This window comes from Nilaparvata lugens, chromosome 1 (assembly GCF_014356525.2).
Source record: "Nilaparvata lugens isolate BPH chromosome 1, ASM1435652v1, whole genome shotgun sequence".
NCBI classification, from domain to species: Eukaryota; Metazoa; Arthropoda; class Insecta; order Hemiptera; family Delphacidae; genus Nilaparvata; species Nilaparvata lugens.
This window is the reverse complement of record NC_052504.1, coordinates 11,135,702-11,158,205: the sequence shown is the minus strand read 5'-3', so window position 1 is coordinate 11,158,205 and position 22,504 is coordinate 11,135,702. Positions and strand designations below refer to the sequence as shown.

The window sequence follows — 22,504 nt, the reverse complement described above, 5'->3', positions numbered from 1 at the left end:
CAAGAGTGACAGATCACTCTCACCACTTGCTGTCAGCCTCTGTGTCTTCAAATAATTCCCATCAAACTCATAATTTCGGAGAGAGTAAACATACTGGCAGCCTATGTGATCTACTTACTTTCATTCTCACTCAGTAAGAAACCAACTCCATTCACACTTTAGCCGGCTTTCTGGCCTTTATATATCTGTTCTTTGATAGAAAATATCTTTGATACACAACTTTTTGGCCTTTGATATGTGATTAAAATCTTTGGTACACAATTTTGTGGCCTTTGATACGTGATTGAAATATTTGATGCTCAATTCTCTGGCTTTTGAAACACATACGCAATTGAAATCTTTAAAATATTTTTTTTTTGCCTTTGATACGCGATTGAAATCTTTGATGCTCAATTCTCTGGCTTTCGATACACAATTTTCTGGCCATTGATATGCGATTGAAATCTTTGATACACAATTTTATGGCCTTTGATACGCGATTGAAATCTTTGATGCTCAATTCTCTGGCTTTAGATACACATACGCAATTGAAATCTTTGATACAATTTTTTTTGGCCTTTGATACGCGATTGAAATCTTTGATGCTCAATTCTCTGGCTTTCGATACACAATTTTCTGGCCATTGATACGCGATTGAAATCTTTGATACACAATTTTCTGGCCCATGATACGCCATTGAAATATTTGATGATCAATTCTCCGGCTTTCGATTCACATACGCAATTGAAATCTTTGATACAAATTTTTTTGGCCTTTGATACGCGATTGAAATCTTTGATGCTCAATTCTCTGGCTTTCGATACAAAATTTTCTGGCCAAAAAAATGGCGAAGAAGAGGAAGAAGAAGAGGAGGAGGAGGGGGAGGAAGAAGAAGAGGAGGAAGATAAAGATAGATTGATAGAAAAATTCGGTTGGGCTCCCGAACCCATCGATCCCAGACGTAGACGGAATGTCACTTGTAGTGTAATTGAATTTGGAGATCAAATAGGTCGCTTTTCAGCCTTGGGCTGGTTCCAATGCATTCCATTATTCCAATATCAGGCTGCAACTATTCTATTTATTTTGTTATTCACAATTTCACAACAGAGACAACAGGAAAAACCCGAACATGCTTCCCGAATATGCTAAGACTCAAATATAATTCATATTCAAAACAAAAACTACTAAAACTGAAGTTGGAAGAGAAAAAAAATGATAAAATGATAACTTTCGATACACAATTTTCTGGCCATTGTTATGCGATTGAAATCTTTGATACACAATTTTCTGGCCCATGATACGCCATTGAAATATTTGATGATCAATTCTCTGGCTTTCGATACACATACACAATTGAAATCTTTGATACAAATTTTTTTGGCCTTTGATACGCGATTGAAATCTTTGATGCTCAATTCTCTCGCTTTCGATACACAATTTTCTGGCCATTGTTATGCGATTGAAATCTTTGATACACAATTTTCTGGCCTTTGATACGCGATTGAAATCTTTGATACACTATTTTCTTGCCTTTGATACGCAATTTTATAGCCTTGATATGCGATTGAAATCTTCCTTTATTGAATGAAATAGCTTTGATACAAAATTTCTTTGATACACAATATTCTGGTTTTTGATACGCGATTGTAATCTTTGATAGACAAATTTCTGGCCTTTGATAAGCAATTGAAATATTTGATACAAAGTTTTCTGGCCTTTGATACGCGATTGAAATCTTTGATGCACGATTGGAAGATTGAGGAACTAGCTCATACTGTGAGTATGGTACAGTACCAGAGATTTGCAGTAACAGTAGCCTACTGAAATAACAACAAACGATTGAATAAGTTGGAGTTATACGTAGGTTGGTCCATGCAACAGTCATAGAACAAAACATGTATTAGCAGAATCTACGGAAAAGTGATACTGTTTGAATAGAATTACTTATTAAAACAATGTATCACGTGAGTTATTGAATGAAATTTTGAGTTTTATAAGAATAACTTGTAACGTTAGTCCTTGGAAATCCATAGAATTGAATCATAGTCTTTGCAAAAGTGGTTCTGTATGTATAGAATTTGTGGTACTTATTCAAAAATAGTGTTTGATATGTATTGAATTGAATGTATTGTATGCATTGAATTCTTCATAATACTGGATTTATGCATAGGCCTACTCCAAAAATCAAACTCCAAAGTTATTAATACAAATTTTTCAGTTCAATTTCGATAATTATGCTTGTGAAGTTATTATTTCTTCTAACAAGAATATAATATGAACTCTATTTAATTATTAAAACCTTATACATTATGAATCAGCAGAAGCATAAATATTATAAACACTTTAATAATACTGAAAACGGACATACTAAATTATAATTCAGAAAAAGTGATGATCACAGAAATCAACCAAAAACGACATGCATGCTTGTTCTAGTTTCAGCGACAAATGATAGTATCCTGGTCATTTTATCTAATGACATAGAAAAAAGGAAACTGAACAAAATGTCGTTTAAACAACGAGATGAGAGTAGCATGTCCACCAATAGTTGGAAAAAGACAAAAAATGGTAAAAACAACAGAATATTTCGAATGTGTGGCAAGGAGGGAGTATCAAGAAGTGGAATGAGAAAGAGGAGAAAGAAGAAGGAAGAGAAGGAAAAAGCTTAGTGGGTTATTAGTGAAGGAAACTAACACCTCAATAGCTGTCGTTTCCTTTGGGGCTTATTTGGACTTTGTACTGATTTCAGTCGAATAACAGTTCACAAATTGGACAAGAGGATTCAGAGCTGATGAAGAACGGAAACTGCTGTTTTTATTGCCAAATCCTGATTTCATTCAGTTTCTTTTGCAGTTTGTCTTCTACCAAAGAACGGTTCTGTTCAGTTGGACATTGAACGGGTATTTTTAAATTGAAAGGAGTAGAAAAAATAGTGCTTAGAGTAATTTATTGGAAGTATGCTATTAGTAGAACCGTTAATAGTTGGAAGAAAACGTTATTGGAAATGAGAAATAGCAAGTAAAATTAAAAACTTCTAAAATAATTGCTAAATGACAACCAAACTATCATACAAAAAAGAGTTATCTTCAGAATAATGATAATAATGATTTTTTTTCGGGAAATATCGATCCTACTGCTTACAAATATAATAATATTGTAAGTTTCCCAATCCTAACAGATCATGTATTTATTTATTTATTTATTTATGAAAAACATGGAAGCATACAGGATTTCTCCCAAAAATTGCTTCCATAACAACACAATTACAATAGTTCATTATACACAGTAAGAGTACATAAAAAAAGAACATTGAAAACAAAATTAAATTCCAGTAAAAATTAAATACTACTGTAGAGCAATACCACAGACATTACAACAGATGCAATGAGTAGTGAATTTCAATGATTTCCATACAAACATAGCAACCTCTAATAAAAGGCCCCGGCCTACGATATTGCAACGTCGCAGTGTAGGCCTAGAATCTAATACATGATTGGTGAAAAAGATTTAAAACAATACCAGCTGATCTTTTTCACCAATCAGGTATTAGATTCTAGGCCTACGCTGCGACGTTGCAATATCGTAGGCCGGGGCCTTGTATTAGAGGTGGCCTTGATACAAATCATTCATATTCTACGGTACTGTTTTGATTGTATTTTGTCGGCTTGTCGAGACATCAATAAAAAAAACTAATACAATTATTGTTTTTATGCTTCAAGAATTGAAGAAAAATCCTGTGCAAACCTTGCCTTACAGGTCGTGAAGGAAATTTTGATGAATGAATACTCATTCCGGGGTTTACTCCGAAGAATATTCATCCGAGTATTTCTGTCTGTAGTTCCAATTTTTGTAGCAATGACGAAGATTGATTGTCTCACGTAATCAATGTTACAATATTTTTCCTCACAAATTATTAAAATCTAATTATCAAAATAGCTTTATTGAAACTACACACTTGAACAAATTTTGTGTTTCGTTTGAAAATGCATTTTTAACTATTATTCCAATACTCCAATAAGATATAAGAGCCTGACAAATTATTACAGAACAAAGAAAGTGCAAACTCCCGAAATAATTCTAACTTATATGAATTGGCACTTTCACTTTTCAATTTATTGTTTACTAGATCCTCTGTCTAGGAATTGAACAGTGAGAAAAGTTCTCATCCGTATTAAAGAGCACAGAAGTCATTAATGATGTTTTACGAGTGATTTCTCTGGCTGCTGTTTGCTTTGGTAATTGATGGTTACATTCAATTCTCCGCCATTCTGCTAATTGGCGATAATCCAATTGTCTTCCTTAGTCGAAAATACTATCCTTGTCCAAACTTATAACATACCGGTAATTATTTGTAGATGTAAGAGAATGATGGCGAATGATGTATCATATGTATAAATTGAAATTGACATAACCTACTTAATATTTAGACAATTTAAGACACAATTAGGAAATTGAACAAGTTTTGAGCAATAGCCTGTTTTTTCTTTCCGACTACTGTATTGTCTACTTCATCCAATAAATAAATAAATGAAAATTGAGTAAAATAAAGGACGACTGAACCCAATAGTAACAATTCTTATTGAATGAAAAAGACTAAGTAATTGTCAAAAACCACAGATTTATTATATACTTTGATAGTTTTCTAAGTATCAATAAATCTGTGGTTTTTGACAATTTCTTAGTCTTTTTCATTCAATGTGAATAATTATTTACAATATTTATTCATTTATTTATTTACAATGCAAATAACACTAATTACCACAATATCAACTTCTCAACTACACAAAAAGTAACAATTCTATCTATATATAGATATACACAGACTAAAAATCAGGAGCGTATTTTTCTAATCCAGAAATAAGTAGGAGGAAATCATTCTTGAAATAACAAAACTGCCCGTAAAGATAGCTATTTAATGAAGGATAGATATTCGGCTGGATAAAATGAACTTGGATTCCACATTCCCAGCCAAAAACTCTCATATTTCATGCACCAATGAATTATCTGTTTTATTCTGATTTGACCTACTCAGGCATCATGGAGAGTATATTCTACTCAAGGATTCTGTATATAGGAGCCTATCACTATATTCACATCCTATAGTATAGACCCATTGTATTCTATATATTATCCATGCATTGTATCATGTTGCATTGAAATTAATGGAGTGAAACTCAATATATGGAGGCTATGACGATATTCAATTTATTTTATAAGAGTGGAATAAATATGAGGGGTATATTGAAGTACATACAACTTGTAGATACATTTTATCTGCAGAATAACCCTTACTGGATTCCTCTCTTCTTCTTCAAAGCATCATCATTTAATTCAATGCAATAAAGAAAAAATCTTTCAGAACTCAAATCCTAGAGAAACTATAACTCAAAATTTATTATTTTACCCAATGCGCAGAACATCTAAATTTGAAAAGGGAGCACTATACAGACCAATTAAGTTTTTCAACCATCTTCCAAACGAAACAAGAATCATAAATTCCAAACCTAAATTTAAGGAAAAAGTTTCGACCTATTTGACATTATAAAGCATTTTATCCAGTCCGAGAGTTATTGACAGCTTGTCTTCCTGAGATCCAACCCATGAATACAAGGTACTTAATTCAATTTTAATTGGATTCAACAAGTAGCCCTACCTAAGTTGTTAATTAACTTCAAAGACCTCAAAGATGCATAGACTCACATGCAGCGCTAGTGTCGTACTTGGAATTGAGATTGACCATTGAGGGGGCAACCTATAAGATTATTACATACCAATGCCTTTGTAATCTATAATATTACAAATATATAGAAATAATATCTGGTGCTAAAATACCCCAATGGCGGCCTTCAATTTCAAGTAAGAGCTATCATTGGGAAGGCATAGGCATTGTGGGTCTATCTCTTTAAGGTCTTTGATTAACTTATTCAAGGCCTAGAGTGTGTGTTTTAGTTCTAGTTCTAGATTTTTTACTTTTATTTGTGATTAATTTATTTATTGACTGTATTTGATTATGTTGATTCTAATTTGTATATTGACAAAGCTTAAATTCTCTATATACTGTAAATGTGATGTGAAGGATGAAATTGCTAATAAAGAATTTGAATTTGAATTTTTTGAACCCATGACAAAAATCTACAAAATCGAGACATGATGATCGTACTATCATATTATTGTATTGAAAAGGGAGCACTATACAGAGCAATTATTACGTTTTTCAACAATCTTCCAAACAAAACCAGAATCATAAATTCAAAATCTAAATTCAAGGAAAAATTTTTGACCTATTTGGCACATAAAGCATTTTATTCAGTCCGAGAGTTTTTAGATGACCATTTACAGCTTGTCTTCCTGATATCCAACCCATGAATACAAGTTACTTAGTTCTATGTTAGTTGGATTCAACAAGTAGCCCTACCTAAGTTGTTAATTAACTTATTCGAGGCCTCCAGTGTGTGTTTTAGTTCTAGTTCTAGAATTTTCACTTTTGTTTGTGATTAATTTATTTATTGACTGTAATTGATTAAGTTGATTCTGATTTGTATATTGACAAAGCAGAAATTCTCTACATACTCTAAATGTGATTTAAAGAATGAAATTGCTAATAAAGAATTTGAATTTGATTTTTTTGAATCCATGACCAAAATCTACAAAATCGAGACACGATGATCGTACTATCATATTATTGTATGTGAGATATGAAACATGTATTACATGTATATATGTTTATGAGGTTGGCGTTATCAATACAGTAATAATACTATATTTCTGGAGTTTTTTATCCTCTCATCACATCTTAAATATCTCTACTCTTGGAAGTAAAAACCACATCACCACAAACCACAGAAAAATAGTAATTATATAACACGTGTCACTGACGAAACAATCAAATTCAAATTACTTTTGAAAGCAAACATACAATACTGTACCACTATTTTATTAGGCTTGTGTCTCGGAGAAAGTCCTATATATTTTTATGTTTCGTGCGTTTCACAAAACAAATTTACTACCCACAAACAAAACAAGAACACTATGTAAATTATAGCGTTCGTTCCCCTCATAGACCTACATCACTGTAATTGTACTATGTTTGTATAGCCATGTTCGACATAACATCAGGAAATGGAACAGCGTCTGATGTAAGGCAACAAGGATCATGATATTTTTCTGAGTAGTGTCTAGATTTATTTATATTCGAGGATTGCGGATTGCAAGGCAATCATACAGAATGATTTAGAATGCTGAAATCACGGAGGTAAGCTCATTTCGAGTACAAGAAACAATCTTAGTGATTGAGTCTACATGAGATATGAGTTGATTTGAATGTAAGATATTGATTCGATTCATTTGGCAACTGAATCAATGTGGTTTTGAACTGACAGGGTAATTCAACATGATTTATCTAGATCTTGTTATTCAGTGAATAATATAATTCATTAGTATAAGTTGTTTTGTAGTTTGAGTTCCTTATTTTTGCGACTGGTTCTTGTTATAAAGTTTATAGAATTAACAAATTAATTTGATTCTCATGACGTGAACGTTAGTGATCCTAATCTCTTCACTTAGATAAATGGTTCAATAAGTATTGGTCAATCACTTCGAACACAATTGAATTCACAAAACTTAAATAAGATGATTTCAATTTCTCCACTTATTAGCGTAATGGAAGGTTTAATAAAGGTTGGTCAATCACTTTGAATACAATTTAAATTCAAAATTATCAGCTCATATATATTTTTGAACAGAAATTGAATTTTAACTTTCCACAGTAAGAAGGTAACATATTTTCATGGACATGTTATTTTAAATCAAAATTTGGGAACATAATAGTTTTGAGCCATGCCTGTTGTCCTTTTCTGACCATATTCACATGATTTGTGATTGTATTAACAAATAAAAAATAAAATAAAATAAAATTTAGTTTAGAAAACTCAAATGGAAATGATGAAGGAAGTTTGATATTTCGGTATTTTGAGTATCTGAACAATGGTAAATCAACAAAAATACCCACTTATTATCATTGAACAGTACCATCTGAACCAGTATAGGATCTCATTATGAAATTTAGCCTATTGAATTAGAATATACTTGAGAAATGTGCTTTTCATGTACTTACTTGGCTAATGACTACCTAGAAAAGGTACCATATCAATGCTGTGAAAATATGATAAAATACTAATCCAACACAAGAACTAGTGGCTGGCAAAATATAACACTTTCCTACGAATTGTTCTCTTTTTTTGACTAGTTTGAGTTACTGTTGAAAAAAGAGAAGTACCGTACCAAGAGAGAAACTATATTACAGTGAAGATTAAGACAAGACAAGATGAAATAAGATACTATCAATCACTAATGTTGAGTACCCTTCCAAAACTGAGAAAAATAGTGAACAAACAAAATGCTTGGAAGAAGATTATGATGAAGAACAAGATGGAACCCAACCAGAAAAAATTAATTGAGCTCCATGAAAGTACACCGATGAACATTAGCAGCTCATCTCGGAAATACCACTACTTGTCAGGTTTTTGCAAACGCAGCATAATTAAAGCTCTTTGATCACAAAAGCTAATCAGCTGTTCCGTTTTGGTTCACCTTCTTAGTTTAATACTCTCAATAAGAAGGTTCTAGTTGCTAAAGTAACAGTTTCAACGGTCCTCCTTTTACTCCAACTACTCGAATCTCATTCTCTTTTTCTAGTTTGTTTTTTGAGTATCCTTCTCCTTATCTCACTCTCTTCCTTCCAGAGCTTCCTCTCCATTGTAATCATCAGCTGATGCCTGTAGTGGTTGGGGAAACAGTTCCATTGAACAAGGTCTGATCTTCCGCTCCGAGTTTTTCTGAACAATCCATCCCACACCGAAGAAAAACAGCTGACCTGTGATAGCCCCGAAATTTGTGCTCAGTCACAAATCAATTAATTTGGATACAACAGGGGATAATGACGAACTGTTTTGTCTGAAACCGTTCTGTCCATCAACGGTAACAATCTTAGGAAGGGGCAGTCTCAGTGAAATAAGATTAGGGTTTTTATAACCTACTAACTATTTTGCGTTGCCATGTTGCAAATCTGGAGTGCAGGAAAAATTTTTCCCGCACTAGAGCGGAAAAGTGATTCTTTGCGTTCTGTAATCAGTGCAGCAATGGCCACTTTTCAAGGTAACTGTAGGAAAAAGTATTAATTAATTAATATGAATATTCAAGAGAAAAAAAAAACAAAAAATTAATAAAGTAAAATAATTTTATAGGTAGATAAGATCAAATCATTGATTAATAAAATGGAGTAGGCTGAAAGTAGATCAGGGTAATCAACTTTTAGTAATATACAGCAGAATGCAGTGAATAATTGAAATTACATAAGTTTATATAATATATATACAATTTATCTGTTTTCTGTATAGGGCTACTTTTTATAGAAATAGAAATGGTATAGAATAGTGGGATGGGTGAGGGATGGTTGTCATGTGATCGTTCTAGGGCTGGACAGTTTCAGTCATTTGACACTGTACAACAAAAATACAACATGAACAGTTTGAAGAAAGCTCCTTACATGAGCTAATATCTGATACATCCGGAACACTTGCACCTGAACACCTGAACACCCAGCACATCTGAAGCACATCTGAACACCCGGAATATTCTGATACATGCAGAAAAGGGAACTTCTAAAAATATGGTAAGCGTATTAAGTTAAATCCTTTGAAACCGGAACAGGTACGCCTAATCCTGGAAAGACAAAGAAGATGCAGAAAAGGCCCCAGATGAGATCCGAAATGAAAAGCTAAATTTTCCAATCAGGGAAATCAATGTATTAAAAGACTTTCGTAAAATACTGGTGAAATTTTCAACATAATTGACTGATATCTTCTCAAGAATTGCCTGAAATGACTAAGGCTAAAAATAAACTTTCTACTCGTGATATTTACATAAGTTTTTCGATTTGTATATCATCAAGCTATCAAAATGTAAAAGTTTTCTCAGGAAAATATTTTTCTCCGATCATTTCTTTTTGAGATATGAGCGACTGTAGTTTGAATTTTGTGGGACAGAACATTCCAAATTCGGTATGATATTAATCCATGAGATTTAGAGGATGGATTCTTCATGGTATTGTTGATCTATTAAAACAAAAATTTTCTGAAAATCTCAATTCCTGGAAAAGTTATTCAATTTACTAAAAATAACTTTTAATAGTAAATTGAATAACTATCTTAAAAATTGATATTTTCAGAAAATTTTTGTTTTACTAGATCAACAATACTATGAAGAATCTGTCCTCTGAATCTAATGGATTTATTATCTCTTACCGAATTTGAAATGTTCTGTCCCAAAAATTTAAACTTTAGGCGCTCATATCTCAAAAAGTATTTATCGGAAAAAAATGTTTTCCTGAGAAAACTTTTTCATTTTGATAGCGTGATGATATAGTCAGAAATCAATTGATATGAGTTCATCTTTAAGTGCTGTTATAATACAATTGTTTGATAGTTTGGATAGTGCGTTTCACCTTAGAGCTACCAAGAGCTTCTTGTTTGTCAGATGAGATGTAACTCGTAATTAACAACGGATGTCAGCGAACAAGTTCCATTCGATAAAATGTGGGAGAACATTCCAAAACTGGAACACGACATCTTCGACAGGAAAGTGAAGTCTCTCTACTGGAGAATGATCAACGCTGTTATGTATTATTAATGAGTATGAAAATACTTTCAAGTTTCAGGTCACAGTTGTACTACATCGTAAGTCAGTCATCTCATAGTATGGAGTAGCTCAGTAGCTCTATAGTGAGGTTCACGTTATAATGGCAGTGGAAAAAGATAGAAGAATTGCGATGTCGATTCTCTCCATTAATTAATAATTATATTTCTACACTGTCAAAAACATAATTGGCATCGTTGTGGACCTAGAAAAGGATAGTACCACCGGCTTTGTCGAATGATAGAAAAGGATAGCAAAATCAAAGTTGAACAACACTACTGTCATTATAACGTGGATCTCACTATACGAGATTCTTGAACGACTATATTATTCCGCTTAAACGACTCATGCTCTGTGTATGTTTCCTTCTCGGCTTACATTTTCGTCTTCCCTTCTGAGCATCATAATTTTCTTTCCAAATCGTCTTTCCTTACTCTTTTTTTCTTTCTTGTCATACTCCCTACGAATTTTGTTCCTTCTTCTTCAACTTATTCCTTTGGATTCACCACTCTTATTCTACACTTCTTCCTTACTTCTCTGTGTCTCTGTACTCTATTTGTTCTTCTTCTTTCTATTCCTTTCTCCTATTTCTATTTTTTTCTTCTTTCTCTATTTATTTTTCATCCAGATATCCTTTCTTCACTGATATTTCTCCCCTTTTTATTATTTTCAGTTTCTTCCTCCTTCCTCCTTATCTTTTTTATCCAGTTATCCTTTTTTCACTGATATGTCTCCCATTTTTCTTCTTTTCAGTTTCTTCCTCCTTCCCCTATTTACTCTTCATCCAGATATCCTTTCTCCACTGATATTCCACCCCTTCTTCTTCCTCGTTTGATCGCCTCCCTTTTCTTTTATTTCTCGACCTTCTTGTTCTTCTTCTCCATTTCCTTCTTCTTTCTGTCTCAATTTTCTCAACGTCTTCATCTTATTATTTCAAAAATCTCTTTGTCATTCAATATATCAATCTTTACCAATTCCCTCTTTCTCAGGTTTCTTCACTTAAATATGCACTTTTTAGTTTCTTCAGTTTTAAATCCTTTCAATTCTGTTAATCTTCAAATCCTCTTTCTTCTTTGTTCACCTTTCTTTCTTCCTCCTTCTCATCCTCATCGTCATTTCCTCCACCTTGCTTCCTTGTCATCTACTCTTCCCTTTCCGTCCACTTTTTCTCATAGTTTTCTTTAATTTTCTCATTCCTCTCCATTCTGTTAATCTTTCTCATTCCTCTCCATCTTTTCATTTCCCTTTCTCTCTATTTACCCTTGTTCCTCCTTCTTCAATATTCATCCATTACTCAATTCTCTCTCTTCATCATTATCTATCTTCCGCCTTCTCACTCAACCTCACTCCAAATACTCTTTATTTTCTTGATATTCTGTTTCTTGTTACTCGTTGAAGGAGAGGAAGATTAAGGGTGAAAGAGGATAAGAAGAGAAAAATAAAGAAGAAAGTTCCACCTTTTTCTCCTTCTTATAATATCACTTCTATTTTCTCCTTCTTCTCCTCTTCTTCCTCCTCCTTCTCCTCCTCCTCGTCCTTCTCCTCCTCCTTCTCCTCCTTGTCTATCATATTTTTCTTCTTCTTCTATTCTTCTTCTTCTTCTCCTTCTCCTCCTCCTTTTTCTTCTTCATCATCCTCTTTCACATATCTTCTGCTCACTTTTCATCTCCATCTCCCTCTTTTTCACCTTCACCTTCTTTATCATTTTTCTCTTTTCCTTTTTCGTCTCCTTCTCCTCCTCCTCCTCCTTCATCATATTTTCTCTTCATCCTCTTTCTTTTCTACTTCGTCTTCCTCTTAATCCCCAATCTCCTTCCACACCAATCTCCAACCTCTCCATCTATCCTCCTATTTGTCTCGTTTTCCCTTGTTTCTTCGATGACAACCAGTTTCATTGAGTGCGCTGTTGTTGTTCATTCATGGATAGCTTTCGCTGCCGGTTGGCGACCAGCGACGACTGCAGAAACCAGTTGGCTGTCACAGCCGCCAAATTTGAATAAATAGTTCAACAGGATTTGGTTGGCTGCCATGTGAAAAGAAATCATCTCACAGTTCAGATTACTATCAGCAAGCTGCGTTAAATGAGATCGTAACGAAAGCACTTTCATTGCATACCGGCCACTATAGGTTTTATGATGCTGCTACTAAGGTGGATAGATGGCCTATCAAAAAAAGAAAACTAGAGAAAATTCTCGCTATGATGTCCAAAATCTCCGATACTAATAGCTCGGTGATTGATAAACTAGAGATTAGGAAACACCAAATTTTCAGAGTTAAAATAAATAATAATATTCGTATGGCTTTATTGGTTCCTGACAGAAGTTCCACCTCGCCTGAATTTATCATTTGAGTCGACAATGGGCTTACGACTGTCATACTTCAGCCGGACAGACAGTTCAACATGCCCATCCGATAACACGGGAGTGACCTGTTCAAAAACTTTTGGCTCTGAGTGGGTTCGAAACCGGGATCTCTAGGATGCTACGCAAGCATTCTATCATTGCCACCTCTAATTCACCTCTAATGTATCAGAGGTGGCTATGACTCTATCCACTAGACCATGATCACTCCAATTTCATTAATTGTTCAGAGTTGAACTATAAGAACGATTTGTTTTTTTTTTCATAGGAACGATACGGTATTGAATGGTAACTACTTGATATCGTCAAAACCACTTATTACAAAAATTCGGATACTTGTTTCAGTAAGTATATCAAAAATCATATAGTAAACTAGAAGCTATAGTGAGCTCCACGTTATAATGGCAGTGGATAAAGATAGAAGAATAGCGATGCCGATTCTCTGCATTAATTAACTATATTTCTACACTGTCAAAAACATAATTTGCATCGTGGGACCTAGAAAAGGATAGTACCACCGGCTTCGTTGAATGATAGAAAAGGATAGCAAAACCAAAGTTGATCAAATACTGTCATTATAACGTGGACCTCACTATAGTAAACCATATTGAGCAGCACAATATTAGACCTAATATTATAACACGCGACTGCTCGTGTGATTGAGTAGGGCGCGACTTCCGGAAGGTTAATATTGGGCAGTAGAATATGGGCCAAGCCAAACGATTGGCAAATAGCAGTTGACCAATGAAGGTCTACTATGATTGGCCGAGACTAGATACGCCCAAAATGTCTCAACCCAAGTCTTGGCCAATGACAGTAGAGCTCAACCTTTATTGGTCAACAGCTAATGGCCATCCGTAGTGCTTCACCCACACTATTTATATCATGTTGTTCAATGTTTATTGGTTTTAAGTTTATTAGAGTTTGATGATAGTGTAACAACCGGAACTAGTATCTCTAATGGTTTTGATAAATAAGTGGTTTTGACGAAATCAAATAGTTTTCATTCGAGATATGGATCTACCACAATGGTTCTATATGGTTCTATATGGATCTATCACAGTATCTAACACAACATCATCTTCATAACAACACAGAGGCCCGGTTGCACTAAAGCCTGTTTAATTTTAATCATGATTAAATGCGACGAGAATCAATCGGAGGAGGCGTTTGTGAAAAGGAGGCTCCTCTGGTTGGTTGTCATAGCATTTAATCACGGTCAAAATTTAATAGGGTCTTGTGAACTGAGCCAGAAAGTATAAGAACGATCTTCTGTTAGAACAGGTCAACCAACAATACAGGTCCCCCCCTACACACAGATGGATAGTCTAGTAGGGGGATTCCAAAATATGTTGTATATCGTATTTCTTATTCGTGTATTATGTTTGTTTGGAAATAAACTGAATTGAATTGAACATAACTTTCATTTTTTATACAACCTGACATCATTGAACGTTTAGCAGCGATATCTGGAGCTATTCAGTGAGTAGACCTTTATGAGTCGTAAAACAAATAATCAAGTCATTTATTAGGAACCTAAAGAAGCTGGAATCTGAACCTTTTACAGATTTCCCAAATAATCATTTTCTTGAGTTAAATATCCAACACCTTGTATCTTGTATATTCCAAATGAAATACATCCAATGTCATAAACTCAAATACATTCAATGTCAATGCAGATAAATAATGTCTTCTTCCTTTCACGGTTAAGGCATCATTGTCTGAAATAAATGAAATTGAGAGGTAGAGGCTGAAATAAATGTAACAATCAACAATTCAGAATCACCAAACAAAAATCTCCAGTAACTTAGTACCAAAAGAAATAGAATCGCCTCTGATAAACTGAAGGAACATAACCCAATTTTCAGACCTACTTCCATCAAAATTCTGTAAAGGAACAGTTTTGGGCTAGGCCTGTTGGTCCTCTCTGATAATCCATCTAAATAAATAAATAATTTTATTTTCATCATAAATTTCACTTGACATTCATTTTAAGTTTTGGGAATTATATGACCACTGACAAGTTGTGTGGTCATTGTTAGTAATGTATTTAATTGTAATTACTAAATTATTAAGACATAGATTATTCTTTTGGAGTTCAGTTCATCACTTTACATACATTTTCTATCATAATAAAGGAAAGAACTGGCTTTCACACGTACAGGATAGGAAATTCACGAATGACGCATCATCACGTCTGAGCTACTGGTCTGATTAACTTGAAATTTTGCAAATAAATTCTTTATTTACCGAGGATGGTTATAGGCCTATTTTCAATTCTTCAAGATTTCATTACGTCAAGTTTTCAGTTTGTCATTATTTTTGTGTATCATGGTAGGTGTAAATATGAAAAGGAAAAATATTATTCTCATCACAGTACAATTCAAATTTTCTCCTTGTATAACACGAAACACCGAGCGGAACAAGCGTGTTGTGTGTGGGCCGAGTTTACCATTATCATGATAATTCCCGCCGACTGAAAAGGAAAGAAGAGCGACGGATCAGGTGGGGGGCGCAAACCCCACCTGATCCGTCGCTCTTCTTTCCTTTTCAGTCGGCGGGAATTATCATGATAATGGTAAACTCGGCCCACACACAACACGCTTGTTCCGCTCGGTGTTTCGTGTTATACAAAGGAGAAAATTTGAATTGTACTGTGATGAGAATAATATTTTTCCTTTTCATATTTACACCTACCATGATACACAAAAATAATGACAAACTGAAAACTTGACGTAATGAAATCTTGAAGAATTGAAAATAGGCCTATAACCATCCTCGGTAAATAAAGAATTTATTTGCAAAATTTCAAGTTAATCAGACCAGTAGCTCAGACGTGATGATGCGTCATTCGTGAATTTCCTATCCTGTACGTGTGAAAGCCAGTTCTTTCCTTTATTATGATAGAAAATGTATGTAAAGTGATGAACTGAACTCCAAAAGAATAATCTATGTCTTAATAATTTAGTAATTACAATTAAATACATTACTAACAATGACCACACAACTTGTCAGTGGTCATATAATTCCCAAAACTTAAAATGAATGTCAAGTGAAATTTATGATGAAAATAAAATTATTTATTTATTTAGATGGATTATCAGAGAGGACCAACAGGCCTAGCCCAAAACTGTTCCTTTACAGAATTTTGATGGAAGTAGGTCTGAAAATTGGGTTATGTTCCTTCAGTTTATCAGAGGCGATTCTATTTCTTTTGGTACTAAGTTACTGGAGATTTTTGTTTGGTGATTCTGAATTGTTGATTGTTACATTTATTTCAGCCTCTACCTCTCAATTTCATTTATTTCAGACAATGATGCCTTAACCGTGAAAGGAAGAAGACATTATTTATCTGCATTGACATTGAATGTATTTGAGTTTATGACATTGGATGTATTTCATTTGGAATATACAAGATACAAGGTGTTGGATATTAACTCAAGAAAATGATTATTTGGGAAATCTGTAAAAGGTTCAGATTCCAGCTTCTTTAGGTTCCTAATAAATGACTTGATTATTTGTTTTACGACTCATAAAGGTCTACTCACTGAATAGCTCCAGATATCGCTGCTAAACGTTCAATGATGTCAGGTTGTATAAAAAATGAAAGTTATGTTCAATTCAATTCAGTTTATTTCCAACCATACATTATTACGAAAGCAAGTATATGAGGATTGAGCAGACTTATACAGACTATCATATTTTTCTACTTATTACGTTTTAAGCCCGTGTCACACTTATCATGCAGCTTTCCGATCTCAGTCCGATCCGATAACATTTTATGATTTTAACATTCTATGATAACATTTTAAATATGATTAGTGATGACAACGACCTGGAATGGTACATGCCACACATTTTCCGTCATAATCTGTCTCAAGATCCCAATAAAATCTTTTCACAGATCTTGTGATCTGTCCCACCCAACGATCTATATATACTATATGTTAGTAGATATAGATCGTTGGTCCCACCACATCAGCAATATAGGACACGATTAGGAACAACCCTGCATACGTGTGGCCCGGGTTTACAAAGTAGATCAACAAATTCAGTCTATACTCTTCCTAGTTACTGCATGATATTTAGTCAATGATTATAATGATTATTATCTAGTCAATGAAACAAATATATTTGTTTCAATGTTAGATAGTTCAAGGTAAGAAGTTTCTCATCATTTCTCTCATTCGTTTACAGTACAGTAATATAAAATTATTTATGTCTCCAAATTATTGTGAAATATTTCCTCTATGTTTGGTTTTGAAGCATATAAATTTAAAAATATATTTTGTGAAAATAAATTTTGTGAAGTGAACAGCTACAAGACTTAACCTATTTCGGACTATGTGAAGTCTTATGTAATTTTGGGAGAGGAATAGCACAATGTTACCTTATTTTTTCTCTCCCTCATTTTGATGATGTACTTATTGTATGGATCAATAAAGTATAAAGTATTGAAAATTGTGAATCTCTAGGGTATTGAGGAAGAATACTATTATAAAGCAATATCTCACAAATCAAGTAGCAAGTCACTAGTTCAGAGTCATAGGTGGCTTGCAACTAACAACCCCTGTAATGCCTTCTATGTTTTTCATAGTTGATGCAAGTAAGAAACCTCAAAGTTCGATTTTTCTTAAAAATAGATTCCTCTTGGTTTTATAAATACATGGTTTTCCTTTGAAATCTGATATCCCATTAAAATTTTTTGTCAGTTCATCTATTATTATCTCTGTTGGTAATTCTAAATTGAAAATTTATCATGAAATTTAATTATTGAAAATTGCAAATTGTTGAAGTTCACCAATCACTGAAGTCTGCACTTTGGATATTATCTCTGATTTCCACATAAGGATAGGATGTACTCCCTATCTATTTATAAATAGAATTATAGTAGGTCTATCTTTTATTAAAATTAATATAATAATAGATTCTATCTTGAGATAAAATAGATAGAAAATTATATTATTCAATTAATTTCAAAAAAAGGTACTATAGTTTTATTTTATAAATAAAAATTAGTAGCCCTGATTTCATACATTTTGAGAAGATATGGAACTCCCTATCGAATTGGCCTGCATCTTGTGGTTAATATATCTGTTTCTCAATTTTTCATGCCTTTTGCAGCTGTGTAACAAGTTTTTATTGGCTCACGTAGAACATTCCTGAGAATTCTTTCAACAAATCCACAACCAAGAACAATTCACTATAAACCAAGTTCCCATCACAAAAAAGCAATGATCCTAGATCAAGGTGAAGGCTAGATCGGCTAGCATTGGGGAACGGAAGACATAGTTTTCAAATTATGCAAGTGAGTAAAACAGGGAGCGAGTGAGTTTATAGGATGATGAATGATGAAGGGAAATGCCAGAAAAGGCTGTCTGTTGCTCCCTTCACGGAAACACGCTCCAGAGAGTTCGAACCTGGTGTCTATAATACCAGAGCTGAGCTCTATTGCTGTTGAAAATACAGGAAGGTTGCCCTATCATAAACTGAAATTTCTAGTAATTAGTTGGAACGGGTGATAATGAAAATGGGATGAAGTTTGAAATGAATTTACATTTTTTTTAAAATCAACAGAAGCTTGGTTATAAGCTGTAACTAAATATATTGATTATAACTTGATAATTGAATATTATTTAAAGCTTACAGAGGCCCGGTTTCTAGAGCACTGATTTAATTTAATGGGTCATTAAACCTATAGATTTTAAAATAAGTAGTGTCTTAGAAACCGTGCTTGAGTTATGTTAAAGTGATAACTTTAAAGTTTAGCTAACTATTAGGATACTTCACGGATAACTACGTATAGGAACTATAAGAATTAACTACTATAAGGATTACTGGAACAGACGAAAAAAAGGTAGGCCAGGGAACATGTGGGTGGACCAAGTGATGGATGACCTGAGAAGGATGGGTGTGAGAGGATGGAAAGAAAGGGCGATGAACAGAGAGGAATGGAGGCGTGTTGTGGGGGAGGCCAGGGCTCACCTAGGGCTGGATAAAGAAAGAAGAAGAAGGATAACTGGAAGGATTCAATTCATGTATAATTTCAACTTGAAAACTGAAGATAAACTGTCCGATCATTGTTTCTGTGCGTGTGTGAAATTCAAGTTTCTTAGTAGAATTGGACACATTTTCCTTGTTTTATGACTTCCCGGTTTTCATCTGTGAAAAGCTTCATCAGAAGAAGACGGTTTGCTATTGTAAGAGCCCTTATATATGAAATTCCTGTACACAATTTGAAGCCCCTATTTCTAGTTAAAAACGTCATACTTTTATACAACAGGGTAATTATAAAGATGTGAGAAAGAATGTTAGGAGGAATGAACAAGAAAACTCGGTACGTAAGAAACTGTGTACTGGTTAATCCAATGTCTGCAGCTGTTCATTTTATACAAAGCTATAGCGGCCAGCCAGTCTACAGGCTGTGTTTTTTTTCCATCTGTTTTCTGGAATGTTTTATATGAAATTATGTTTTAGACCGAAGCTTTACATTAAAGACTAGTAATGTGTTCAAAAAAAAAAAAAATTAAATGAATTATGGAGAGTACACTCACCAATCAAGAATGAGGATTGAAGAGGATGGGGTTGATATCATTTAAGCGCTCTTTCGTTTGAATGAGAAAATCTGAAAAGAAACAATATTTTTAGTATCAATACTGAAAACATGACAATTCTTATCGAAATGAGTAATGATGAACCTATATCCATATTATTGTTCTTGGCCACAAAGATTTTACTCTACCTGGAATAATCATTAAAGAATAATTTCAACTTATTTGTAGTATCGAAATTGACAATAATAATATAATAATAATATCGTGTGACCTGGCTGGCTCAGGTCCGGTGTCAAGAGTTTTCAGGTCGCAACTGATCAATTTCAGGGCCTTTGACATGACCTAACGACTGTTTTTTAGGCAGCCGGGAACGACGACTTAACGAGTCCATCAAATTGACAATGATGAGCCTCTAACCTTATTGTTGGTCTTGGACACAAAGATTTTCTTCTAATTGAAATATTATTACAGCAAAATCTAAACATTTTTGTAGCATGGCCAACTTACAAACTCTCTCATCACACAAAACAAGGTGAAAGCTAAAACAAATTCAGATTTTCATAATTTCCTGCAAGTTTAAATGTCCGCAATGAGGAAAGAGAACACATACTCTATCTCTGTCAGATGTGATGTTCTATAAAGCTCACAGTCACCAGTGTGACTAATGAAAATAACAAAGCGTTCACCTTATGTGTTTCCGTGTTCACTTCAAAGACGCTGTTTCTACAATAACACACGGATATTTCACTGACAGAAGTTCATAATGACCACAATTTGTTGTTGTAAGAGAGATGGGAAGGCATAGAATAATAACCCAAGCATATCAAACTGCTGGAATTGTCAAGTTATTACGTAAGGCTACCTTCTCTCCAAAAGATAGGGTACCTAGAAAATAAGAGTTCAAATAATGATTCTTTAGATGCTGAGGAATTAAAAAAGGTATTTAAGTATGAGTGTCCAACTTGTTTTATGAGTTTAGAACTGGTGGATTTTGCTTCCTCATGCTAAACTATGGGCATGAACTAAGTTCCATATTTTGATACGAGGTTTTGACGAATAATATGGAAAATAAAGTAATCAAAATTGTACTATAAATTTCAGACCCTCGTATTGCGCACTTAACCTTACGGCAGTCGCGCTGTTGTAAAAATTACAACAGAATCAGTTTTTATGCTGCACAAAACTATTGAATAGGGTGGTGTCAGTGGATGAGTCACCTATGCATTCCAAAACTTTCCCCTCATCATTCCACTCAGTTGCAGTATCAACTGAGCAATGGTTCAGTATTTAGGTGCCATTTAGTCACAACAGTGCATAAGTCACAATGTGCATAAGATAGGGATAGACTATACGGGGACTGTAAACGAACCAATAACACGGAATTGATTGCTTTGCTTGATGTACCTTATTGGGCTATGAAATGGTAATCATCCAAATGTTCATAGGCGTTTCTTTTCCAAGAAGATGGAAAAAGTAATTATACAATTAATTAATATGTTTTGACAGTAAACAGAGTAAATAACACTTGGAAAATTGGATGTTGTAAAAAATACAACACGCGACTGCTCGTGTAATTGAGTAGGGCGCGACTTCCGGAAGGTTAATATGATTATAAAAGTACTATAATTATATAGAAATTCATTCATGTTAACCAGCCACGCCTCAGTTTATAGTGGGTGACATAGTTACAATAAATTCACTAAAAACTAAATTATGTTTACAATAGTTGGCCTCCTCAAAACCCCTTATACCCAACTATATTGTAGCAAGTATAAATTGAAAGTTAGGTGCTTGATTTGTGAATATTTTTTACAACAGAATAGAATAGATTTCATTGATCAACAAATATATAACACATACATGGATCTCGTCACGTCGGTCAGGTACAAAGGAGAGTGATGGACATTTACATAGATTAAGTAACTCTGATCTACGGTCCAATATAAAACAATGTCAGATAACATAAAACAACATAAGATAACATGAAAGAACTTTGCCATATCAAGACTAGTTTACAATTTGTTCATTATGTGGTAACAAAAATATTCGCTGCTGAGGTATTCCTCTAATGTATAGAACAGTTTTTAGTAGCTCCTTCACTTTTTTCTTGAACATATCTTTTGGAAGGTTTCTGATTACTGAGGGCTGCTTATTGAACAGTTCGAACTGTTAATATTTAAGGCTTTTGTAGGAATTGTGCAGTCTTATGGTGGGCTACCACCTAGTATACTAGTCAATACATTATACTTTGTTGATGTATGACTATTTCCTTCATTCATACACAGAAACATACTTCAAATGATAAAATGAAATAAAATTGTGCTACTTTGTTTAAAATCAACTGATTTAATAACTAGCTGTTGAGGTTATAGAACCTTTCAACACCTTATTTGAATTAAGTTATCTAAACACTTGAAGAAAAAATTTCTCACTGCTCCTAATCAAATACATCTCATAACAACTAATGATAAACAAAAACACTTGCAAAAAATTATAGTAACTCACTGAATTTAATTTGGATCCAAACACTTGAAGAAAAAGTTTCTCAGGTTCTCAGTACGATTCCTAATCAAATACATCCCATGACAACAAATGATAAACAAAACCACTAGCACAAAATTATAGTAACTCACTGAATTTGATTTAGAGAACGCGCATCCTTGTTTAAACATCTATGAAGGAACAAACAAAGCCCAACCGCACTAAGTGGAAGATCACACCTTGTTTGGATTGCATTTTAAAAGGTCGTCCGTTGAAAATGCAGCTCCGTAAAAGGACGGTCATAACAGACCATTACAATCCCTAGACTACTTCACGATTTTCCTGCAAAGTTCATTACATTCCAAGCCCATCCTTCATAGATCTTCTCCTTTCACCTACATTGCATGAAATGCATCCAGTCAAGGACAGAAACATCAC

At 33.8% G+C, this 22,504-nt stretch overlaps 1 protein-coding gene across 1 annotated transcript in view; it reads right to left on the bottom strand.

Moving 5' to 3' along the window:
- Positions 1-22,504, bottom strand: part of LOC120351757 (cadherin-23-like) — a gene marked incomplete in the record, with an annotated part of 175,403 nt that overhangs the window by 111,851 nt on the left and 41,048 nt on the right. The window contains 1 exon segment of the mRNA XM_039429863.1: positions 19,586-19,656.